A 14,944-nucleotide genomic window follows, 5' to 3' on the forward strand; every position below is an offset into this window, starting at 1 on the left:
GTGTGAGTTTGGAGGTAGTGTTGAGTCTTGTTACTCACTTCTTTTATGAGTACTTGGCAGCACTGTATCCATTTTCAGATATCGTAGATGTCTTGATAAAGTGAATAAACATTCTCGAAAGCTCGACCATATAACAAAGAGTATTCTTTAAACAACAGCCCAGCAATTTTTGACTGCATCCCCAACATTATTTCGTATTTCTCCTTAACTAGTCAGTCAAGACTACCCATCGCTTTATATATATATATATATATATATATATATATATATATATATATATATATATATATCTTCTGGAGAATATTCCCTGGAAGTGCTCCTGGCGAACCTTTGATATATTTTAAGAATATTCCTTGGGAATATTCTTGGAATATCTTATAATATTCTTAGAATATGTAAGGTATATTCTATTAAGAATATTCCAGGAATAGAACCCGAGGAATATTCATAAAATATTCAGGATATTCTTAGTTTATTGTAGGAATATACAATAGGGAAACACCATAGAATATTCTTTAAATATATTTTATGAATATTCTAGGAATATTTGGAATATTCCAAGAATGTGACGAGTAAACGCTATTAGGCATGTATATATTGCATTTTGATGCAAGATTCACACAAGTAATGAAACACATAATATTCATAAACAAATATATTTTAAAAACAATATACACTGAAATATTTGACGTTTCAACCAATATTCATTGGTTGAATACTCTCAAACGAATGTATACTAAAAATATACTAAAATTACAACTCTGTGAATTCATCAGCACTGATTAAAAAATAATAAATATATCATCTCATTGAAAAAGAAAAAATGTATTACATCAAGAAATAGGTTAGGTTAGGTTTTTACTTACTCAAAGTTATCCAAACTTTGCTCACCAGAATAGTTTTCCTTATATTTGTCCAACAATGCATCACCCAGTGTTTCAATAGTAATACCTGGAACAAAATGTACATTAACGTTCATTATCACTATTTGAAAGTGGCACAATAAAACAGGAATACAACTCAAATAGATATTTTTCGCATAGATTACTCATGAACATTTACAATATTTTATGACTTGGAGAGCAACTTGCATTGTCTTGTTGAAAAGTACTCATTACGTTTTCAGTTCCTTGGCGCACCTGCCTGTACCAGGTACCACTCTGTTTCCTTTTGGGCAAATTGATACTATCTTGAAAACGAGTGATAAAAATTATGAAAACAAATGATACAAAAGAATGTGTCATTCACTTACTTTTCTCTATTGAAGATACACAACTGAAATCACTCTAGTTCAAACATGTACTTAGTCAAACCAACAAATCCCACACACCAACTCTTCTCGAACCTAAAATGAGGTATAGTAGGTTGATCACCATGACTTTACTATCGATACTATTGCATTTTACTTACTTTCCTTAAAGACTGAATATTTGCAACTCTCCTGTTTGAAGATCCAAAATCAAACTATTCGCTGTCCTGCAAATTGGACAACCCCAAATTATAAATGGTACACTGAACGTGACAGAATTATACTTTGATAATAACACCAACACACCATGCATTACACACGCAAACCTTCCACGTCAACCGCCATGTTGAATCAAATGTCGAATTTAACGCAAAGGTACCAAGCATTAAGGGACAGCCGCATTCACAGAGTTTATTCGATTGTCGCGCGCTATACTCCAATTGACCAATGAGAAACGTTTACTCCAATTCTTCACTTCCCCATTTCTCTGTTTCCAGGATTTTTCGCTTTGTAATTGAATAATTTCAAATACAAAAAGACAAATAGGATGAGAATTAACCAATTTATTGATGCAATTGGTTCATTTATTGGCCCATTCAAATTTTTTTGTCGTTTCCAACAGTTGCTGTTGGAGCAATTCATCCAGAATCTTCGCGTTGAGTTCAAAAACTGGTTAACACTATCAGGTTTATATACATTAGGTTATGCATTCGATTAAGATCTTCAAATATTTTCGTTTTTAATAATATTGAATCATTTGAATACGTTATTATAAGATAATTCAAAATTCCATTGTATAGAATATTCCAAAATATACCGTGGGGATATATTCTAAGAATATACCATATGGTATATTCGATCGGCAATATTCTTAGAATATTCAAGGGAGAATAATCCATTTATAGACATTCTATGCACATTCTTTCGGGAATAATCCTGCCATATTCATTCAAGCATATTCTATGAATATTCTAAAGGCATGTATATATTCCAAGAATATTCTATGAATATTTGGAATATATACGTTCGTTTTATAATATATAGGGAATATTCCATGAATATCTGGTGCTGTGTGGGACGGTTGTTTTGATATTGAATTTGAAATTTTCACTTTATATCAGAGCTCCTGCGACACACGTGTGCACTTCTACCTACTTTACTTACTAAGTTATAGTTACTTGGCGACATATTATCTTTGAAATTTTCGTATACTGTCGCACTCTCGTGCATTCTGAATATAGAGAAACCATGTTCTTCAGGTTATAGAGTTCGGGTGTAAGGAGGTTAGAGTTGACTTTCTTTGTTTTCTTTGTCTGAGTAGAAAAGATACCTCAATGTAATATTGAAAGATTTCATGAAATCTATTATATGCTTCGTTAGTAGATGTTTCCTTGTACACAGTCTGCCAGTTCTCGTTTCCTAGTAGTATTTTAAAATCTTAGATATTTTTCTCTGAGATACTTAAATAGTAAGAACTTGGAACATTGGAGTTATTGGTGGTATTTTCTATTGGGAATTCAATTATTTGTCCATAGTAATCTGACAAATGAAAATCCTTGATCTTTACCTCGTAATCTGTCATTTGGGTTATGAGAAAATTATCAATGCACGTGCTACAGGAGGCTGTCACTTGGGTTGGTTCATATATTGTACACATTATGTTGTACGCGGCTATCAAATCCTCTAGTTGGTTCACATTTGAGCCACCTTTAAAAAAAATTAATATTGAAACCCACTCCTACAATAACTTTTTCATTATCCCTACAAACTAGTGTCAATAATCCTTCAAATAAGTCTAAGAACAACTGGAAATCTCCCATTGGTGGTCTATACATATAGATAAATATAGTTTTATTTAGTTGTGATCTGATGCCGCAGCATTCAAGAACACCCTCGAGACATACGTTTTTCAGGTTTAGGACAGCATCATTTTAAAAAATTGCTACACCGCCGTTTTTGGTTTCCCTTCTACAGAAACTAGTACATAAACTGAAATATTTCAGCTACGTTACAACCAGTTAATCATTATTTTGCCAATGTTCAGAAAAGAATAACAAGTAACAAGGTAATTCCCGTTACCCAACTGAACAATCTTATTGCCCAGAAACTGAATATTCTGATGGTGAACTACAAATTTATTATTTATATTAGATACATGTTGTTCAGTACTTTTTGTGTTGATACAGAACTCATCACACTTAGATATATTTAGTTCCTCAGGTAGTTGACAATATTTCGTGGAGAAACCGGCAAATCAGGAATAGCAGAGCATATTTGGACTCATCAACATAACATCAAGTGGGTTCAAGCTGAAATCATACACAAGGAGGAACAGTGGTTTAGGAGAAAATTCGAAGAATTTGTTCAACAACGTATTTATCCAAGCTAGCGTAGAGACACGCAACATATGGAAACCTGTAATCAAGCGGAACACGACCAACTCCCGCCAAATGGTCAGCTCCTGCTAAAACCGATGAAGAGGGAAGAGGGGATAGGTGAAAGCACTCGAATGACCTATAAATAGTCAGATCTGGGAGGAATATGTCCAGTTATCACCCGAAGATTGTAATTTCAGGTTTTTTTTGCTTAATATAATTGTTATTTTTGAGCTAATTTCTTTTACAGATTCTTTCAGGGATTTCAAACTAATTTATATCATATTAAACAATGGAAGTTCGAACTAATGAAATAAACCATTTTCAGTCCTTTAATACACCTCATTTCACCCCATTCTCAAATAATGTTTGCATTTGCCTGTAACACTGAAAATTTGCAATTTGATGAGGGCGCAAATTTTGTTTTCGCTTAGGGCTGGTTCTGTACGACGAATAAAGTAAATTACAAGTACATTAATAAAACCATATTTTGTGATTTTTTTGTTCCAATGAGATACAGAATTTTCAATTATCCATTTATGAGTACCTATATATACTGTATACTGTGGAAAAGTTAATGAGTTATTTTTCCCAGAAGCTAATAAAATTTGGAGAATGCATGAGATAATGAATAAACTGCGGGTAGTATATATGAATATATCAAGAATATTTTCTAAAAATGTAAATATGTAAGTATGTTGAATCAAGAATAATTAGGAAGGTATTAGGTGTTAGAGAATAATAAAGTTCCAAATTATTAAACTTCACTCCTTATTATTCATTAAATTATTAATTGAGTGCATTCCAATCAACTTGGTTGGTGACACACGTTTCGGGAAGAGTGTTACCCTTTTGGAATATATAAGAATAGTTCATATCAGAACCTAAATAATCACACTATGAAAGTAACTATTAGGTATGTGTTATCTATCACACGCAGGGAAAGAAAGTTTCAATCGGTTAGATAGCTGATGGCTCCCGGTAAAAAAAATATTTTTCTCTCTTATGGCCTAGCATCTTTCGGTGGAAACATAATGAAGGATTTCCGACAATGTTACTAGAACAAAGTATCAGGGCAAATACAATCAGAAAATCTTTGAAGAAAACTGATTGATTCCAAATTTTCAATAGGAAAACCTTATGCTGGTACCTAGACCGCTTCAAAAAAATATTTAGATGGAATGTTGCGTGTTAGTAGTAGATAACAGCTGTTTCTGGGCCTCTCCCCACCACTATGACGTATTGATTACTCTTTTTTTTGTTTAGTAAAATCAAGGCGATGTGACCTTGACGTGTCTGGTGCATGGATCATTCAGAATTTTTTTCGTATGAGATTTTGTGTGCGTGACATAATGACGTAATTAAATTTGGTTGTTGTGTGTATGTGTGTGTGAGAGAGAGAGAGGATGCACGGTACAGGGTTTATCACGTGCTTGTCTATGTACAAACATACATCTGCATACTTCAAAGATTCTCCAAGTAATGAATGTTCCATCGATGTGAGCCCACCAATTTAGTGGTATGACGTCACAGCAGCAACCGTTCAACGGTAGGAGAGCGAGATGTTCACTCCACGACGTGTGGCTGAGTAATGCGTATTCATCGGTGTTTCCATACCTCTCTCGATGCGGAGATGACTATGACGTAACGTATCGCTCTACCCCCGCTGTCGATGGTGACGCGCAGGCGGCGCAACGACCACTATCTGTTCGTATCGATATCTGTTAACGCATCTAGCTGAGAGGTTGGGTTGGCGCATGTGGCTGAGAGGTGGGATTGGCTATGACGTTTTGACGGACCCGATCAGACTGTATTCAAGAAGCGGACGAGTGTTGGTTATGTCAGTTTATGTCAAGTGAGTTAGTGAGAACGTATCATAGAAAATGTATTTCTGTGACTGTGGTAAATCTTTCACTCGTACTGATAATCTTTGTCGGAATCAGCTCCAGAGTTGCCAAGGAGGGTCTTCAGTGAAACGGATAGAGTGGGTAATGCAACACCTATGTATACAAGCAAATGTTGTATTGTAACAATTCCTATGACCCAAGTGAATTCTCACCGAAGAACCATGAGTCATAAAAATAATGCATGTGTTCAATTGTCTGAAGGTGCTCAACTTATAAGGAATGCATTCAATTGCGGCATTGCTACATACAGGGTGGAGAGTTCGATTGTATCCACTGACTACATGTCATTTTTTGATGAGATTAGGCAGAAGGTCATTGAATTACTGGAATCGGCCATCAGGATCCATAAAACTTCCAAACTTCCAAAATTTTGTTGAAGTTCATCTTTCAGCGATTTGGTATTCTCATCGAGTTTGCTCATTATTGAACTCAAATCACCCCCAGAAATTTCGAATAAATATATTTCGGGATCTTCTCCTGATTCAGTCAAGTTATACCACAATCTCTTCAGGAGTACCGATTTCTTTCCAGAACAATCTAGCTCTCTCTTTCAATTCTTGCTTCAATTCGGAGACTTTCAAGACCACTAGGCGTACTTTCCTCGAACACATTTTGTCTCTTATTGTCTATTTTCCACAAAACTGTATATGTCCACTTATTTTATTCGAATCCGAAAACACTCATTTACTTTCACAATTCTAGTTTTCGTGAGAAAGGTCTATCAGTTTATATTTCCGTAGTCCGATACTGTTCATTCCGCGAAACACAACGAATCACCTGCCTCTATGCGCGAACAAATAAGTCTTATAGTCAATTTCCCGCAATACAAAGATTTTCCATCAAGCGCTCACAGGTTTATTTTACAAATCCACTTCTGATCACCATTTGTGACAAATTAATAAATCAACTATCCTAAACAAATTGATTTCCCACAATTGCAATAATAACAAACTAATTTATTCATTAAACACATGGCAACTAACGTTTAATTTATTTCCACTATTTGAATTTCTTGTTTAGCCGCTCGATTTGCTTTCTGAACTGCCCTTTTGGGTCGAGAAGACGTGCTTATATCGGTAACGGTCCTTTCTAGAATTCTGTAATCGGTTCGGTACTAGAATTTTACCGGCGATTCCCGACTGCATTCTTTCGAGATGATGTCATGTGTTTGTTCCATGAGTCGATCGGCGTACTGGTCAGGGCCAGCTTCAGATTCGTCACAATACGGCCCTAGTGCCCTTCTGGCATGACTCATTCTTTGTTTCCTTGATGAATATTGCATGCATTTCGCTTTCATTTCATTTATGCTACATGTCACAATCCGTCTATAATTAACAAAGCTACGTTATAAGTACACTTTCAACATGTCGCAATCATTGTTTGTCCTTTGTCAATAAATTCTGCATCCTTTCCTATTCATTTGAAGTGCTGCACGTAATAAGCCGACTATTAATGACGAAGATACGGTTTGATGCTCTTTTGGAATTGCACAATCATTTTTGTATCCCTTTCATTTCATATACAGCAAGCACATCACAATCCGTCTATCATTGACTAAGATTAAGGTCAGTGTTCTTTTGGCATGCTGCAATCTTTGTTTTTTTTAGTCAATGAATTCTGCAGCTCTTTCCCTTTCATTTGATGTGCTGCAGGTCATGATCCGCCTATTATTAAATAAAATATGACTCAGTGGTCTTTTGGCATACCGCCATGTTAGATATTTTTCTACTCCACACTGACGTCATTGCATGTTGCAGTTTGTCTCACTCTTAGACACGGCATACTTATCTCAAAGAAGGTTCAGCTCATGGGTCTGAATAAGTGCAAAATGAACCTACATAAAAAAAGCATGGGATTTTTAGGCCGAAGCGGCATAGCCCCTTTACTTACGTTACAAAAATACATGCTGGAAACAATTCAAATGATTTCTCCCTCTGTGTCCTCACCTCTTTATGTCAATGATCATGTGTTCTTTCAAACGGTTTTAATAAACTTACCCTGTTCGTTTGTTTGAATCAAATTTAGTAATTGACAGATTGATCCAATATTTGGTGAATACATTAAGTTTCGAGGCCAATACAATTAAATGAAATCTGTATAATTTTAAATCCAAGATGGCCGCAGATACAAAATAGCGGACTACATATTTTTACACAACTACCTCAATATGGGTATTAAGAGGCCTATGGAGTGGCAGCGCCATATTGAAAATCGCGAAAACACTTAGTGAAGAAATAAGATGTTATATAAAAAATATGTATAGGGGAAAGTTATGGATTATGTAACGAAGAATGTCGCTAACTCATTTTTTTCCATTTATTTTTCAAAAAATGTTTTCAACTTTTTTGGCGAATTTCAAAATTTTTGAGATAGCGAAATTATACGATTAAATATAGTCAACTTCTTTACGAAATAAAATATGGAATAATGTTTGACTGATCTATAAAACGTGTTTTCCTAATTCAATGAATTTTCACCCGTCAAATGCTGCCATCTGATAAAAACTGCACCCATATTAGAGCAGAGAAGGGTTTGGCAACATCGCTGTAAGCGAAACGCCCGTCGAATGCAAATAATGTCAGTTTATATTAGGGTAGTTGGTCTCTACCAGTGACTGCTCGTGCATTGGAGAACAGGGGAGGCTAAAGTCATAAAGACTATATACACACAGAAAAGTCCGCCGGGAGCGCGAACATTTTTTGGGGTACCGCACCTATTTAAAGCAAAATACGTAATATTTGTATGAATGCAAACAAAAATTGTGTATTGCCGAAAATTATACGTATAAAACTGACCGGTAAAAAAACATGGAAAAAAGGTTGTCTTCGAGTTATTTCTAATATAAATGAACTCTTCTCAGTCAATAAATAATACTTTTCTCTTCTAATATAACAGTTTTGTAAGAAATTGCTACAAATATTTTATAAGCACAAGTACTTAATTATTCTTATAAAAACAGGTCTGAAAGTAAATTTTATTGTCCAGCAAGAACCAACGGTGAGGTGAGAGTCGTGTCTTGCCAGGAAAGGAAAGGAAGGATGGGGTAGGAAGGAAGGTTAAATCTGGTTTGTTTAAGTGAATTCACAAGGCACCTGCAAACTACTTTTAATCGACGGTCATTCAAGTTCAATATAGTCTGTGAGGGTCCCGTATTTTGAAAGGTGAATTGAAAGGTATATTTTGTAATTTTCGATAGGAACGAAAAAAATAAAAAAAGAAACTAAAAGTAAACATAACATTCGTTCTTAACCAAGACGAACAAAGGCTTAAAAAAACAAATTACAGAATAAAATTAAAAACAAAAACATAAAAATAAAATTCTTTGTTTGAGTTACAAACTGTAATAAATAAAGCATAACTCTAATATTTGGTAATATCTTTGGCTAAGTGCTTAACTTAAATAAATAAAATATGCATTTTTATATACATTATATAGTATATATATATATAGTATATATATATATATATATATATATATATATATATATATATATATATATATATATATATGTATATATATATGTATATATATATATATATACATATATATATATATATATATATATATATATATATATATATATATATATATATATATATATATATATATATATATATATATATACAGGGTGTTTCAGAATTCGACGGACAAACTCATACCACGTCATTCCTCTTGCAAAATGATGAAAAATGAGGTGGACATGTGTGTCCGGAAATGAGCCGTTTCAGAAATACAGGGCGTTGAAGTTGCAAAATAAAAAGACCCTTTTCGTCGTAGCTCCCGGACTAAAAGGAATAAATTAATGAAACTCAGCAAATCGATTACGAGCTAGAATGTGCTTCCTCCAGTGGTATGTTTGCTTCAGTATCAGTAGCCAGTGGCGTTCCAGCGGGGTAATAGCTTATATTTCCCCCCTTATTTTTTACGCCACTGACTTTATATCCACAACCGTCTTTTTTTTGAATTCCTTGATCAATTTTACGTAAAAACCAAATAAACATTTACTATGAAAAAACCAGTAGTTTTCGAGAAAAATTGAGTTGAACTGATAGGTGAATTCTCATATGGGAATATTAATAATCGAGTAAAATAATCGAAATTCCAAAACCGAAATTATTTGAACTCTTTCATCCTTCTACCATTCATTGTGTGCTTGAAAAATTATTGACTTCGGCAACATATTGCGGATTTTCTACCATTTTACCAACTTTTTTTGCAGACCTACTGAATGGCTTTAACTCGAAATTTATTTTTTAATAAAATGTTCCATCCAAACGGTTTTCAAAGACAATTACGAATAGTTGGCAAAACTGAACTCAGAATGTTTTATCGAATTATCTTCTCTCACTGGGTAAAAATCCAAGTTTTATCGATTAACCAAAATACCATTACTTGTTTCAACCTTAGCCATCTACAATGTTTCTGGGCATATCTATTATAGTTTTGTTAGATAACTGTACCGATATTCTCGAGTTCTTCAGCCACTGGTTGAATAGTTTCAGAAACATTCACGTGACTTATAACAATCTTTGATCCACCTAAGCAATGAGGATTACTTTATTCATTGACAACAATAAATTTGTTAGGGGGCTGTGGAAATGAAATGAGATTCGTATGACACTTCGTAGTTAACGTAGCTGTCAGAAAGTGTTTGATTGTGTATTTCGTATAATAAAAATGAATTTTACATTCGAAGAGTTAGCGGACATGCACCTTATTTATGGAAAATCGGGACGAAAAGGAAGGTTGGCACAAAGAATGTATCGTGAAAATTTTCCTGAAAGAAATAGAATTCCTAATTGGAAAACGTTCGAAAACGTGGACAGAAGACTCAGGGAAACAGGAAGTTTTTTAATTACCAGAAGGAATGCAGGTATACAGAGAACTGTAAGAAATTATATCACAGAAGAGGAGATGTTGAACTATGCTGCTGAACATCCGTCTGAAAGTAGTAGATCTATAGCTATTCATCCTCATGGCCATCAAACAAAATTTTCATTGAATGTTTGGGCAGGAATAGTAGAAAACCGTTTAGTTGGTCCTTATCTTTTACCAGATAATTTGAATGGGGAAAATTATAGCACTTTCTTGGAAGAAGTATTGCCTGAATTGTTAGAAGATGTTCCTCTGAATATCCGGAATGGAATGTGGTTTCAGCACGACGGTGCTTCTGTTCATTTTTCGTTAGCTGCTAGAGAGTACCTAAATCGGAAATTCGGTGACAATTGGATTGGTCGAGGTGGACCCCACAAATGGCCTGCCAGATCACCAGATTTGAATCCTGTTGATTATTTTCTTTGGGGTCATATGAAGTCACTGGTTTATGAAACAGAACCAAAAAGCCAAGAAGAATTAGTCGCCCGCATTCAAGCTGCATCGATAACGATTGCCGAAAATTTAGAATCATTTGAAAAAGTGCGATTTTCTATGTTGCGCCGTTGCAGATCGTATATAAGTGTTGACGGAAAAAATTTCGAACAATTACCCTATTGATTACTCATCAGATGTTCTCATTATTATTCAAAAGCACATTTGAATTTTCAATGTAAATTTCAAAAAGAAATTCGTGTTTATGACTCACTGTTCTAGAATTTCAACAGTATTGTTTCTTATCACATTATCTAAAATATGTGTAGAAGAAGGTATATTTTGAACATGATATTTCTACTCAAAGATGAATTATGAGTACCGACATCCAACCAAGAGTTATGTAATTAGCTGTAAATAGACAACTTCCATTTCTTCATTTATTTAAAAAACTTCATCTACTGACTAGAGTTAGCGAAGATCTTATCAGATGGTTATTCAAATAAATTGACTTCTTCCAAATACATTTCTTTTTTTCAGGCGTATAATTAGAGTCTACTGGTAAAATTTTGTTTTTCGGCTTCATCTGTGAAAATTTGGAAACACTGTATACTTTGAGAATGTTTTTCATTTTCTTATTAATTAATATTCTTCAAGATATTTACGATTCTACAAAGAGAAGTGTGATTTCACGAATGGGAAAGACAGGATAATTGTGAACAAAAAATAATTTTCCCAAAATCCAGAATAATGGTGTTATTTTAGGATTATTGGAGCCTAACTCAGTCGAGATTCCGAATGATCGCAAATTTTATTTGGGGTCACTTTTTTTCAAATCACAAAGTCACTCGAAGATCTGAGAACAATGAAAACATTTCAACAATGAAATCTATTGACAAGCACGAAAATAAGCCTCAAGAGTTATGATTTGTCATTACAATATGCTAAACATAACAAAAATTGGTACGATGATAGAAAACCCACAATAATTACCATCACTTGCAAGCGCTGAATTAATGGTGAAATCATAAAAGAGTTCAAATAATTTTGGTTTTGGAATTTCGATTATTTTAATCGATTATTCCCATATAAGAATGCACGTATCAGTTCAACTCAATTTTTCTCGAAAACGACTGGTTTTTTCATAGTGAATGTTTATTTGGTTTTTACGTAAAATTGATCAAGGAATTCAAAAAAAAGACGGTTGTGGATATAAAGTCAGTGGCGTAAAAAATAAGGGGGGAAATATAAGCTATTACCCCGCTGGAACGCCACTGGCTACTGATACTGAAGCAAACATACCACTGGAGGAGGCACATTCTAGCTCGTAATCGATTTGCTGAGTTTCATTAATTTATTCCTTTTAGTCCGGGAGCTACGACGAAAAGGGTCTTTTTATTTTGCAAATTCAACGCCCTGTATTTCTGAAACGGCTCATTTCCGGACACACATGTCCTACCTCATCTTTCATCATTTTGCAAGAGGAATGACGTGGTATAAGTTTGTCCGTCGAATTCTGAAACACCCTGTATATATATATATATATATATATATATATATATATATATATATATATATATATATATATATATATATATAATTTTTGGTGATGTTGATAATCAGTAATTTGTTTTTTTTGTATCATTTTTAATTTGAATTCAATAAATGGTTCAGAATTTTATTATTAGAGTTTTGATTTTTATTGTTTGTTTAATAAAATTTGATAAATATACTTCAGGTAGATACCTTATCTTACAGATACTTCTTACCTTGATTAGCTCAGCTCAGTCGGATTTATATAAGCATGCAGCGCCCTCTCTCTCTACAGGTAGAGTTCTTGGAAAAGTCTTGTATGTTTACAAAGATATTGTGCCAAATAAAATTTCAAAAGGATAAAAAATATAATATTGAATTAAAAAATTATGGCACTAGTACAATCAACCTTAACCTACCTACACCTGCGAAAAATATTTTAAAATTTAAATCCTGAATGGAATTACACAAAAAAGTACTACTCTATAATAATTGCTGTTCCGTGGTACAACCTTGTTGAAAATAACCTGCTACAACGTTCTCTGCCTTATGACAGATTACTAAATCAAGTTTACAAATGGTTATTGTTCTCAATGTGTTTTTAAAATGGTGAATGAATGTCCAGTGAGTTTTCAAACACTGAGAAATTGAAATGTCTCTCCAGCAAACAGGTTCAGTAAATGGCGGTTTGAGTTTTATAAATGATTTATAAATACCTTGAACTTTTCCTTGTTGGTGCGGTGAATTGATCAGGATGTTTTTTCTTTTAACCCCAATTTTCCTAATTGGTTCTATGAGTAAGTTCAATTATCTGCTCTCCACTATATATATTTATTTATAATTCAATCTATATGTATTTTAATAGGTTTGATTCATTGATTCTCAATTTTTACTCAATTTTCAAAACTTTCAAAAATTGTACGTGCTTCTCGTTCCAGCGTTGATCATCGACTACCTTCAGCTTCCCCTTTCAACAAACTCCAAATCTCCTTGGCAACCAATTTTGGAAAATCCTTGATACTGTCAAAACCTTCTAATTTGTGAATTCTGGCACCTCACTCAAACTACACTTAGTTTATTAACCATTTGTACTCATAAACAAACTCTAATATCTAATATTTACAATATCGGTAGTCTTATAACAATTCATGTTCTGTATTTTACAAAATTAATTTTTGAAATTTGCATTTGGCAAAATTCATGAGGTCTTCTCCAATTCTCTCACCTAGTAGGCTAGACAATATTTTTGCTACATGGTTTTTTTATGTACTGAGTGTTTTTCCTTTCACAACTTGAAACTCTTTCAAAATATTGATTTGGATAATTTTAATAAAGTTGTGATGTTATTTTGTTTTCTATTATTGATCTAAATGGTTTTATTAATTTGTTTTTGTGTTTCAGGAAAGTATATATCTGGTGACTGATCTTTTCAATACTGGATTGTGACATTTGAAATTCAATGGAAACCAACTAAGGAATGATTTAGTTGTTACATTGTGTGCGTAACCATTTCACTGAGAACAAAAGATAAGGTAACGTATCTAACCTGTATTTTAAACGAACAAACTTATTAACTAGTCTCATTGGTCAAAATTCTTATAAACAATAAATATACCATAACAATATATATATATATATATATATATATATATATATATATATATATATATATATATATATATAAAGTCTGTATATAATATATACAGACTTTTTGAATCACCTACTCTGCTTTGAATATAAGAGGAATCCTTCTATTTTTCAAATTGGCAAAGTAGTCAATTACTTCTTCATAAAATCGGGGGTTACCTGTCACTTCTTTTATATACTCTTTTTCAATTGAAAAAAGAGATATATCACTTAATCTATTTTGAGTTATGGAATTTCTACTGAAGGATTTAATTATTTTCAAAGCTGAAAAATTTCTCTCAACTGACGCTGTTGTTAAGGGAATTGTCACAATTATAGATATAAGTTCATATAACTCAGGCATGCAATCTCTCAAATCATTTTTAAACATAAAATTCAATTAATCTGAAGGAGCTTTGCAATTTTTAAGCATTTGAGGGTCGCTGTACATTACGATTAATTATTTTTCAGTTGAATAACATCGAAAAATGGATACTGAGCTATTAAGTCGTTATAAAGTTTTTGGTGAAACTCTTTGGTGTAGGACGAACATTTTTCAAACAACAACAAATCAAAGTAGTTCAATTTAAGTAAATCTTCGAATCTAACTTTGATTTGCATTGAAAAGGTGTCCAATATTTCATTATAAATCTGTTTATAATTTTGTCTCAAATCGGGTGAGTCTAAATTGGTTTTCATTGTTTTTCAGCTATCCATTTTTATTCTTGTTCTTTAATTTTTCAATTATTCTTTTTTAGTTCTTTCGGGGATTTCAAATCATTTTATATAATAACAGACAATGGAAGTTCGAACTAATGAAATTCAATAAAATATATGTTTTACAGAAATGTGATTTATTTTACTTTTCGCTCATTCTACGTTATATTTTATTGTTTGCAATGAAACTCTTTGAGTATGAGTCACAGTTCATTTCCAATAATCAATT

The 14,944-nt window shown here is 33.1% G+C and overlaps 1 long non-coding RNA gene across 2 annotated transcripts in view; it reads left to right on the forward strand.

Annotated features, from left to right (window-relative positions):
* The first annotated feature begins 294 nt into the window (after positions 1–294).
* LOC141480946 (uncharacterized) overlaps positions 295–14,944 on the forward strand; it is a 54,339-nt gene continuing 39,689 nt past the window's right edge. For both annotated transcript variants that reach the window (XR_012464656.1, XR_012464655.1), the window contains exons 1-2: positions 295–3,814; positions 13,774–13,904. This is a non-coding gene — a long non-coding RNA (uncharacterized lncRNA). The remainder of the gene's footprint in view (positions 3,815–13,773; positions 13,905–14,944) is intronic.

The sequence above is a fragment of the Leptinotarsa decemlineata genome, unplaced genomic scaffold (genome assembly GCF_025532065.1).
Source record: "Leptinotarsa decemlineata unplaced genomic scaffold, Ldec_3_MD MMD2_tig00000035_RagTag_RagTag, whole genome shotgun sequence".
Taxonomy (NCBI): domain Eukaryota; kingdom Metazoa; phylum Arthropoda; class Insecta; order Coleoptera; family Chrysomelidae; genus Leptinotarsa; species Leptinotarsa decemlineata.